The sequence below is a fragment of the Protopterus annectens genome, chromosome 7.part1 (genome assembly GCF_019279795.1).
Source record: "Protopterus annectens isolate FY-2018-M chromosome 7.part1, PAN1.0, whole genome shotgun sequence".
Taxonomy (NCBI): Eukaryota; Metazoa; Chordata; order Ceratodontiformes; family Protopteridae; genus Protopterus; species Protopterus annectens.
This window is the reverse complement of record NC_056740.1, coordinates 293,321,396-293,328,895: the sequence shown is the minus strand read 5'-3', so window position 1 is coordinate 293,328,895 and position 7,500 is coordinate 293,321,396.

Sequence of the window (7,500 nt, the reverse complement as noted above, 5' to 3'; positions counted from 1 at the left end):
TGGGTTCAGTAGTTCTGGTGGTCACCCGGGGGGTGAAGTCATGAGTAAGGATAGGTGAGTGTCTGTCTGATCTGTGGGAGGCCACTTCTTGAAAGACATCCTCTACTAGCTGTTTGGGGTAATGTCATCAGATGAACATTTTTGAAAGGAATTGGCTTTCCTTGAGGAAGGTATCATCGTCAGAGATGATCCTGGAGAGGCAGATGTACTGCCCTTTGAGCACATTCTTCTTCATGAAGAAGGGGTGCTGACTTTTGAAATCCAGGAAGTTGTTCCTGTAAGTGTTCTTCCGGTACACATTGGAGGTAAGGCTGCCAGTGCTGGGGTCAATGGTTAACTGAGTATCAAGGAAGGAGATGTGGGTTCTCATCCTGAGACTATGAAGTCCAGGTATGGGATGCTGTTTGTGAGTGCCATAAGGAAGGTGTCCAGCTCGGCGTTGTCACCCTCCACATGAAAAAAAATCGTCAATAACACGACGATATAAGTGGGCTTTGTGGAAGCCTTGTGTATGGGTCAAAGTCTCCTCCTCCCATGTATTGAGGACTAGGTTGGCAAAAGTGGGGGCCATTTTGGACCCCATCGCCACCCCCTTGGTCTGTAGGTAGATGGCTCCATTGAAGCAGAAAAAGTTGTTTTTAGAACCACTGTGGTTAAAGCTATAAGCATTTCAGTTTTAAAAACATTGAATTTAGCATGCTTGTTGAGAAACAGTTCTAACGCTTGCAAACCTTTCCTGTGGGGATGTTGGAGTACAATGCTACTACGTCTAGCGTTACTAACATGCATTTTGAGAAATCAATATTACTCTCATGCAAAATGTTTAAAAAGTCCCAGGAGTCCTTGATGTAAAAATCCGTCGCCTGAACTAGTGGGTTGAAAATGAAGTCCAGGTATTCCAATATTGTCTCTGTCTTAATTTTATGGTTAGAGACAATGAGCCTGAATGGGGGGTCGGTGGGGTCCTTGTGTACTTTGGGGATGCTGAATGCTCTTCCTAGGCTGGGGTTATGCACTGACAGAAAAACAAATTCCTCTAGGGTGATATGCTCCTTGCATTCCAGGGTTTTGAGCAGCTTATCAATGGTAGTGAAGCTTTTGTTCACTTCGTTCAAGGTCACAGCCTTGTAAAAGTCCTGGTTAAGCAGCAAATTGTTAAGTTTTTGTACATAGGTTTCCTGCTCCATAAGTACAAGGCCCGTTACCTTATCTGCTTTCATGATACGCAGATCGTGATCCTGGCTTACGTCCCGCATGGCGTCCAGTTCCGCTGGTGAGAGGTTGTACCATTTGTGGGTGTTGGGCCCATTAAGAAGCCCTCTGAGATCATGCTCACACAATTTTTGGAAGGCTGAAAGCATGTTGTTGAGGGCTGGGTTGAATACACTCTTTTTTCTGGGGCTGCGTGTGTATCAGGGTCATCGGAGGATTCTGAGTCCATGTCCTCCGTGTTACTCAGAAGCACTTTCAGATTCAGTTTTCTGAGATAAAGCCTGAGATCCAGCAGAACATCAGTGATCTGTGCTCTTTGTGATGATAAAAAGGGGAAGCCCTTGTTTAATAAACTCATGTGGGCCTCTGAGAGATTTCTGTCAGTTAAATTGAAAAGGGTGCTGGTGAGTTGTAACTCCTGCTCCCCTAGTACCTCCTCGTGGAGCTCCTGGTGTTCATGGGTCTGCCGACATGTGTCCAGCGGCTCGACCCTCTCTCTCTGCCTGCGGTTCTCAGTCCTCCCCTCCCTCTCCCGTTGTTCCGGTAAGTTACTCCCATACTGAGGGCTAGACTGTCTGGTTCTTGTTGCCATAAAAAAGGCTGCTGAGGTTGCTCTCTGTTGAGCTCGGTAGCCCTGTTGGCTGAGTTTCCTGCCGTGGGGGCAGGTACGAGAGGATGGTGGTTGGTGATAAGCTCTGCTTGTTGCATGGGAGCAGCTGTAACCTGCGGAGGAGGTGGAGGTGGTCCTGTGAATGCGGTAGTGGCCATTGGGTGTTGCCTCATGTAGCCGTTGGTTGTTCCTGGATGTCTTACATCATGGAGTCTGTATGCGTGGTTGTCCTGGTATTGTTGTAGATCACTGTTGAGCTTTTTCTGTTTCCTGAAGAGGAGGATGGCTATGTGCCTGGTGATTTTGGGAGTAATATTATCGAAAAGGTGCTTGTAGTTTCCAAAGTCAGGCTGCGTTAGGATTTGTTCCTGCAGTTTGAGGATGTCCTCTTTCATTAATTCCAGCCATTCCTGGTTGTAAGTGATGAGCAGGTTGAGTGAGAAAAGGCCTGCTTCATTGTATAGCTTGACCAGGTCAGCGAAAATGCCTGTGTCTTTCATGATCCCATTTGGGAATCTGTAAAATCTAAGTCCTTGCAGCATGATCTTGTGGTGGACGCAAGATCTTAGAAAGTAGATGTCATACTCAATGTTTTTATAGGTGATCAGTTTCCTTTCCAGGTTGTAGATGAGGTTTCTGCAGGTAGTATTGATCTGCTGTGAGTCAGTCCTGATCGTTGCCTGTGGTGCGTCCCTTAATCCATTTGTGCATAGGTTCATAGGTTCATAGGTTTATAGGTTGGTACAAGGCTATCAGCCGTAGGGCCTATACAAGCCTAGCCATAACAATTCCCTGCTATTTCTTCCCACACTATTTACTTCCCTATGCTAGTGCATTACTTACATCTACATTTCTCACTGCTGCACAATGTTCTTTTATTCTAGTGGAAATTCTGCGCACAGTTTTTCCGATGTAAAATGCATTACAAGACAAGCAGACAGCAGCGTAAACAACAGCAGTAGATTTGCAATTGAAATAATTATTAAAGTGAATAGTGAAATTATTATGTATGTGTGTCTGTACATATATATATATATATATATATATATATATATATATATATATATATGTATGTGTGTATATAGCAACTATAGTTCACAGAGAAAAACTAAAACTACAGAGAGACATTCTTCAGTATTCTAATGACAGAGCTTATCCTTTGCAGGCTGACGGGGTATTCAGATTTAGTTATAGGAATTTAAATCATAACAACAGATTTGGACCCAATTTCTTTACTGATGCTACTGTTCACTTGTCTGCTGATGTAAGATCTAATGTATCAAATGTACAGCACAATGTTTTGGAACAGAATGATGTTAATAACACAACTTTTTTTTTGCTGCATTCCCACCCTAATAATATCAGCTCTCCTGTACATGCTCTGTTACAGGAGAATGTGGCTCTTGTTCAGGAGAATCTTTTGTCTTCACACCACATAGTGGAACAGACATTTCCATTAGTTCCCTTAATCCATTTGTTCATAGGTTCATAGGTTCATAGGTTCATAGGTTGGTACTAGGCTATCAGCCGTAGGGCCTATACAAGCCTAGCCATAACAATTCCCTGCTATTTCTTCCCACACTATTTACTTCCCTGGACCTCTGTCTAGCAGGGCAACTGACATGATCCCTGGGGTGAATTTCCTTTCTCCCATCCAATCGTCAAGGTTCCTTTTGAAAAGGGCCAAAGAGGCACTCTGTTTGACATGTATGGGCAATCTATTCCAGAGTCTGGGGAGTCTCTGGGTCAGGAACCTATCCCTCCAGCATGTTTTGTTTATTGTGATGACAAGGTTTAGATCCCTGGAGCGTGTGGCTCTGAGGGATTGGGATTTCTTTAAGTGTAGCATGTCCAACAGCTCTGGATTTGACATGGCCTTGTATGTTAAGCAGAGATCACCTCTGAGTAGACGATATGCGACAGAGTATAGCTGGAGTTTTTTAAGGCGGTCAGCGTAGGGCATCTGCTTTTGGCCTGTGATTCTTTTAGTGAGGTATTTCTGCGGCCTTTCCAGTTGTTGCAGATGTCTTGAGAGGTACATAACAAATGGGGCGTTGTATTCTATAATGGGTCTAATGAGGGATGAGTACAGTGGGACAATGACCTCCTTTTTTTTGGATGAAAAGCCCTTAGTGATGAGGTGTGCCAAATAGAGGGATATCCTGACTGTTGTGGCGATGTGGTTATCGAAGGTGAGACCAATGTCCAACTGTGTCCCTAAGTCTCATATCACACTTTCTGTGTTTAGTATACTGCCACCTATATGGTAATTCACATAGCCAAATTATGGAACTCCCTCCCACCCACAATTACCTCCATACCATCATGCACCCACTTCAAAACTTTACTAAAAGCACACCTGAAAACATGCTGGCTATGCCCTTGCAATTCCCACTCTAATATCACCCACCCCATCCAACCACTACCTTTCTTTCCACTCCACTAACTACCTTGATTATAACAAGCTCAGATGCTCATAAGCCTAGTACTTATTATACAGCAGGAACTTCTTATTGTAATATTTGTTAATGTCTGTTATGTACTTCACAGATAGATTCTAGTTGTCTACTGATGTACTATGTTCTTCATCTGTAAATATGTTGTAAGTAATTGCTATATAAATTGTTAATCGTTATGTAAGCCAATGTAACTACTGTCTGTTTGTTTTAACTGTGGAGCTTTTCTGCCTGGGCCTCCACTGAAAATGGACCTATGTCCAGTCGGACACTCCCGGTCAACAAATATAAATAAATAAATAAATATAAATAATTCACGGATACATGTTTTTTCCCAAAGGGATAACTATACATTTCTTGGCATTGAGCTTGAGCCCATGGCTCTGGCACCAAGCATCTGTTTCTGTAAGGCCCTTTTGTAAAGTATCCACATCATTTGAGGATTCAATAATGGCTCCCAGTTTGTAGTCATCTGCGAACTTTGTTAGCCAGAGTCCCTTAGTGTTGGCCTGTACTTCAGAGAAGTAGATGCCAAACAAGAGCAGTCCCAGGACTGAACCCTGAGGTACTCCACTTGTCACTTGTCTGGATCTGGATTTGGAGTCGGCTAATTTTACAGTGTGGGTTCTGTCAGTAAGCCAGTTAGCAACTCATTGGGTGACATAGGGATTAATGCCCAGCTTAGTAAGTTTATCTATGATTCCAGAGTGGAAGATGGTGTCAAAGGCCTTGGCAAGGTCTAGATAGGCTGTGTGGACTACCTGACCCTTGTCCATGGTTCTGGAGACTGATTCAAAGACGTCAATCAGGTTCAGGAGACAAGATCGGCCCTTCATGAACCCAAACTGGGTGGGGTCCAGTGTTTAAAGGTTGCCAATTTCTTTGTTTATAAGTTCCATGATAATATGCTCCATGGCCTTGCAGATAAGGCTCATCAGACTGATGGGACGGAAGTTTCCGGGATCCAAGGTGGATCCCCCCTTGTGGAGTGGGATAACTGTAGCTCTACGCCACTCAGTGGGCACAAAACCTGAGGTGAGGCTATGATTAAACATGACACTTAGGTGAGGTGCCAGTTCATATTGTAGTTCATGTAGTACACAACCCGGGATGTCATCTGGTCCCATGGATGCTGTATTCTTAGCTTTGGAGAGTGCGTTTTTTACCTGTGTGGCCATTATTACTGGAATTTGGCAATCTTCCGGTATTGAGATGGGCCATTTAGGGGGTGAGAGGGGGGTGAAGTTGGCACTGAATCGATCTGCCAGGATATTGGCAATATCCTTGGGATCAGTATATTTAATGCCATTCTGTTTTAGCTCAGAGCAGATCTGAACATTGCCATTTAGATGCTTGACATAGTTATAGAATGCCTTGTGGTTGTCTTTGGAATCTTTGGCAATTTTATTTTCGTAACTAGCTTTGGAGGATTTTATGAGGGATATCAGTTTCTTACTGAGGCTGTAAGGGAGTTTTTTGCATCCTGGGATTTTCCTCTTTTCTGCAACAGTTTCTTCCTTTTGTTGTAAAGTTTGTTTATGGCAGGGGACCACCAGATTGGCTTCCTGTTTTTGGATGAGAGCATCTTGGTTCTATTTGGGATGGCACGATTCAGTTCACGTCTGCATGGGTGTCATGAAGTTTGTCACCTCTGACTTGAGTAGCATGAAGTTGGCTTTGGAGAAGTTTTTTATGGAGGTTTCCTTACTGGGGGGGTGGGGGTGAGATGTGGATGTTAAGGGTGATTAGCTTATGGTCAGACCTGACTAACGAGGGGGTGACCATAGGTGTGGAGCATTGATTTCCCATGTTGGCAATGACTAGGTCTAGGATATTGGAGCCCCTGGTGGGACTATGGATTAGTTGATCCAGGGCATTGGAATTTATGAATTCCAAGAACCGTTGGGCAAAGGTGTTGGTACTTGAGTAGTTTTCCCAGTTAATGGCAGGGTAGTTAAAATCACCCAGTATTAGGGTGTTTAGTTCTATCTTAATATTTTCCAGTATGTTTAGAAAGGTGTAGTGAGAATCTTGGGGTATGGTGGGGGATCTGTAGCAAGCTTCAATTTGGATTGCAGTCTTACCTAGTGTTAGTTGCACCTGGAGTATTTCAGATGCATTGTGTTAGGCAACTAGCCTGGTGGTGTGAATATCCTTGGTGAATATTGACCCTCCTCCACCTTTAGTATTTCGGTCCTGGTTTGGTGGACGAAAAGTGTGGTAAGAGTTGTAGCCTGGTATTGCAGGGGTGCTCTCTGGAGCCTTGAACCAGGTCTCAGTTACTGCACAGAGATCGATGTTTTCCATTTTTAGAAGTGCCTCGAGAGAGTGCATTTTGAGGTTTAGACTTCTAGCATTGAATAGCATTACCTTCAGATTTTGCATGCTTGTGCCTGTTACGGTGGTGGTTTTGTCCTTTGAACTTTGCCTAAAAAGGCACTATAGGGGTGGCAAGAGACTTAGCCAGTAACCTGAATCCCAGGGGTGACAGGTGCAGACCATCTCTGGCAAAGCATCGTGGTCTGTCAATCATGTCTTCCCAGGCAGACAGATACTGGATCCCCTTTGAATGACACCAGAAGCTTAGCCAATTGTTGAAGTCAATCATTTTGTCCTTATATTGTGGTATCATTCTGGGCAAAGGCAGGATGCTACTCAGGGCTAGGGTCATACCTGCCTGGGCCAAATGATCTGAGAGCTCTTCCATGTCTCTTTTCATGTAGTCCAGGGAGGTACGTCTCAAGTCATTCACTCCAACATGGACAATGACAGAGTCATATTTGTACTTGTTGTGGAGTGACTTGAGTGCATGCGTTATGTGGCAGATCCTGGCACCCGACAGGCAGCTGACTGTAATTTTCTCCTCATTCATCCTGGTGAGATGGACATCAGTGTGCCGGACTATATAGTCACCTATGACTAAAGTGCTAAGTACATTGTCTTGCCTTAGGGGCTGTTGCTGGGTGGCACACTGGTGTTGTGAACTATGTGACACTTTGGTTGTGATTGGTGTTTGTTTGCATTTCAGTTTCAGAGGTCCTTGTTGCTTGGGCAGGTTACAGTTAAGGGCCTCTGCATATCTGGATTTAGTGTTGCTATATGTGGGTGTTGGTGGTGTGGGTTTAGAAGGGCTATGTTTTTCCTGAGGTGTAGTGTGGGTGTTAACCTTCTCCTCTTGACTGTCTAGCACAATCTTGGGTGGAGAGAGCTTTGCTTCCATTG